This window comes from Orycteropus afer, unplaced genomic scaffold (genome assembly GCF_000298275.1).
Source record: "Orycteropus afer afer isolate SDZICR_OR568_19922 unplaced genomic scaffold, OryAfe1.0 scaffold00374, whole genome shotgun sequence".
Classification (NCBI taxonomy): domain Eukaryota; kingdom Metazoa; phylum Chordata; class Mammalia; order Tubulidentata; family Orycteropodidae; genus Orycteropus; species Orycteropus afer.
In genome coordinates, this window is record NW_006921961.1 from 485,997 (window position 1) to 490,655 (window position 4,659).

The following is a 4,659-nucleotide window of genomic DNA, read 5'->3' on the forward strand; positions in this document are numbered from 1 at the left end:
AGTTCCAATGCTACTTCTTCCTCAGGGATGTGTTTTGGGTATGTATTCTGGTCCCTTGTTTCTCCTCCTTTATCTTGCTTTTTTATGTGTACTGTGATGCTCTATTGTCTCTGAGACATAGTGATGTTTTTGTTTTTATATTTAATTAGTGATTATATGTTGGAGTGATTTGCCCACAATTTTTGTTTCCTTTGTATGTTATCTATATAGGCAGGGTACTGTGCTGTACTCCTCTATTCACTAGTTGACAGCACTTATACATTCATGGAGGTGATACATTTTAAGTGCTAAATAAATAGGTTAGTATTCTGCTTTATAACTTTCCTTCTAGGCTCATAGTCCTCAGGCAATCAGCAACCAAGCCCATGTGTTTTGTTACAATTTGGGAAAAATCTTCCAGAATATTTAGTTTAGTGTAAAGTTTTGGTACAGTGTTTTTTCTATGGTTACTTGATTTTTATAAAACATAAAAAGGGTAAATATTCTGACTTTACTATCCCTCCTTTTGGGAATTAGCAATTAGGGACTTGACTTGTACTGAAGGCTTTTATGTCAAGAAATTGAATTCAGACTCCTCCTTAGGGTATGGAGTTATGGGTATGTAAATTGAGAGAAATGGTGTTTCTTCTGAAATTGTGTGCTATTTTAGGATGAAAACGTGAATCAGAAATTCTAGGCCAAGCGGTAGCCCTTTAAAATTAAAGGGGTCAATATTTTCTGTTGCAAATGGTCGTCTTACATTTTTGTATTTATATTGTTTATTTCTTTTAAAATATTGATTTTGAGTCTTTAGACAAAGTACATTATTGTCTCTTAAATTTCTTTGTCACACAAATTATTTTGAGTCATATAATATTTTAAGTTTTATCCTTCATATTACCAGTGTTAAATATTACAATAGTCTTCATTAAAGGTGTATTTAAATTCATTTGTTGTTGTTGTTATGTGCTGTTGAGTCGGACCCAACTCATAGCGACCCCACTGTGGGTTGCCAAGGCAGTATCACTACGGAAGTAGATTGCCCCATCTCCTTCTGAGGAGTGGCTGGTGGGTTTGAACAGCTAGCATTCTGGTTAGCAGTCAGGTGCCTTAGGCACTATACTAAAGTTTATTTTAATTTAAAAATAAGGATTTTTTTCCCAAAAAGGGAATGCCACAAACAGAATTTATATTTAAAAGATACTTTATAAGAAAAATATTTAGGAAAAGTTGTCTATACCATTATATTTTATGATTTTGAAGTTTGAAATACCTTAAAAATTCTTTTTTTTATCATAAAATCATGGATGAGGTAAGAGGTAAGTGTATTTATGACCCTTGCTGTTATTCAACTGTATTTTTACAAGTTCCAACCAGTGCAATTATCCCAGAAAAAATCTTACAATAAGATAGAAAAATCATTATTTTCAAATAATATGATTAAACTACTTTAAAAATATCCCAAGGAAATGAAAATAGTTAATAAAAATTAAATTGAAAAACCTGTCAACATGAGAAGATGTTTAATCCCAGTGAGAATCTAACAAATCAAATAAATAAAAAAATATATAAAATTACCAGAACAGTTTTTGCTCTGTAGTGTGTTCTTATGTGGGAGCTCTGGTGGCATAGTACCTAAGCCATTTGACTGCTAACCAGAAGGCTGTTGGTTCAAATCCACCAGCTACTCCTCAGAAGGAAGACTAGGCAATCTATTTCTGTAGAGATACCGGCTCGGAAACCCAAGGAGGGATCACTATTAGTTGGATTCAACTTGATGACATTGAGTTTGTTTTTTTCTTGGATAATCCTATCTATACATCTGCGTAGTTCTGCATGTATTTATAGACCAAAATGTTGTGGGCTGTGGCCGTGTATGGATAGACCAAAATGTGTGGTGACAATATGGATATTTTTCTTCTTTAACTTTTCATATCTTTTATGAAATTTTACTGTGGGTATTTATTTTTATAATCAGAAGAAACAAACCCTATAAAAGTATTTCTCATCCCTTGTATGATTTTGTAATGAAACTGGGTTGACATGTTTTACTTTTCCTGCTTTTTGAGTGTAAGGAGATCTTTTATATGGAGCTTTTGTGAAACTCTTGTCACAATTTTATTTTTGAAGTTTTACCTTATAAGGTTATTATTCCATCCCCAAAACTGCTTCAGAAATCTAGATGTGCTGTCATTAGGTGGGGCTAGTGAGCTTTGGGTGTGATTTAAACTGCAGGCCCCACCCAGTTTGCGTGAGCTTCCTGATTTAAGCATGACTCTGCTCTTAAGTAATTTAGGTAAAAACTGTATTAAAGTAACTAAATATAAGCTAACATTGAACATTAAAGCAGGTAATAATTTAAAGCTTCATTTAAATTCAATAAATTGGAAATACTGAGGGTTCGGTTGCAGACCACCACAACAATAAAGCTAATATTACAATAAAGGTGTTGTTGTTGTGTGCCGTCGAGTTGGACCCGACTCATAGCGACCCCTCCTTGGGTTTCCAAAGCAGTATCACTACGGAAGTAGATTGCCCCATCTTCCTTCCGAGGAGTGGCTGGTGGGTTTGAACCGCCAGCCTTCTGGTTAGCAGTTGAGTGCCTTTAGCCACTATGCTACCAGAGCTCCCACAATAAAGGTAGGCACACAAATATTTCCTTTTCCAGTGTACAAAAAAGGTATGTTTATACTGTACTGTAGTTTGAGTGTGCAATAACACTATGAAAAATTCTGAAATATTGTGAGAATTACTGCAATGTAGCACAGTCATGAAGTGAGTACATGCTGTTGGAAAAAATGGTGTTGATAGACTTGCTGGAAGCAGGATTGCCACAAACCTTCAATTTGTAAAAATGGAATATCTGTGAGGTGCAGTAAAGTGAAGTGCAATAAAATGAGATATGCCTGTAATTATCAGGGATCTTTTATCAAACAGTAAAAATTCTCCTTTTGTGATCATATATACAGATTTTGATAGAATGTTCTTCTTACATCTTGTAAAAATCTCCTAAATTTTGTGCTCCTCTCCCTCCTCTCAGTTTTGAGTTTGCCTGGTATTGGAAGCACTTTGGTCAGTTTATTTTCTACTCGAACATTTGCTATGTTTGCTTAAAACCAATTACGTTTGCATTCATCCCAAGTCCTTTGTAGAAGTAATAGATTTCCTGATAGAGTTGAGCATCACCCAAGTATCTGAGACATTAAGCTTCTTTCTCTGAAATAAAAGAAGAATCCTAACTAGTTTCTTTTAGGAAGCCCCAAACCCCCAGAGATCATGTCCTGATTAAGTCTATTTTCTCAAAGACAGTTGTAGCCCACCCTACTTTTTTTGTGGCACTCATGGATTAATTTGCATGCATGTTCACTGTATGCAGTCAGTATATATGAAGGTCTTGCTAGGTCTTGTAAGCATATTGCTTAGAATAGAACTAATTACTTTAAACAGTAAATTAACCAGGAAAACACCAGCTGGTTTTTATTGGAGGCCATGTTTCTATCACAGATTCTCACTGGTCCCTAGACTTCTTTGGGTGGGACATAGTATCCTTGTTTTCATATTTCCAGCCCTGGAATTGATTTGCTAAAATCAGAGTATGATCATTCGTTGTGTAGTGGCCCATTGGTAAGCCCTTGCTCTGAAAGTATACCAAACCAAACAACCAAACTCACTGTTCGTCTAGTTGAATCTGACTCATAGTGACCCCTCCTTGGATTTCTGGTATCGCTACAGAATTAGATAGCCCAATCTTCTTTCCAAGACAGTATACCAAGGTACAAAATTCATTATTAAAATTAATTTTTCCTTTTTTTTTTTTTTAAGTCTTAAATTCCAAAGCTCTAAAGAAAAAGCACAGGTTCAGAAAGTATACCAGGGTACGCTTACTGGACCTGTGCTGCTTCTTTAGAGCTTTGGAGTTTCAGCCTAAAAAAAAAAAGGGAAAATTAATTTTAATAATGAATTTTATTTAATTCACTAATTTTATTTAATTAAGATGTCTCTTGAAGACTAAGGTGTGCCAAACCTAAACCATAATTTCAACATATAAGCAATATAATAATATTAATGAGGTATTTTACATCCACTCTCTCTCTCTCTCATTTATTTTTTATACTAAGTCTTCAAAATCTGGCATGTATTTTATACTTACAGCACATACCACTTTATACTGTTCACATTGCCAGAGCTCAGTAGCCCCATGTGTTTAGTGGCTACTGTATTGGACAGTATGGTGCTAGATAATTATAGAGCTATGTATACATTCTCGGAAGGAAGGTTGGGGAGTCTACTTCCATAGTGATACTGCCTTGGAAACCCAAAGAGGGGTTGCTATGAGTCGAGTCCGACTCGACAGCACATAACAACAACATGTAGACATTCATCTGAATTGGTCCTATTGGTGTGAAGTCAACAAGATGTTATGAAAATGGTAATACAGCAACACTATTGTATTTGATATGTATTTAAGAATATAGATGAATACTTCATACATTATGAATTTTAACAGGAGAAAGTTCTGAGACTCTTAGGTTTTATATGCTTATGTTATGGATATGTGCCTTGAGCTTATGACTTTTGTAAATTGATTGTGTTTCCTCTTTTGATTGGGATGCTAGAAAGCTCAGAGGCAAATTAATTGCCTGTGAGAGCCTTGGCAATCAACTTCTGGAAAATTAGCCA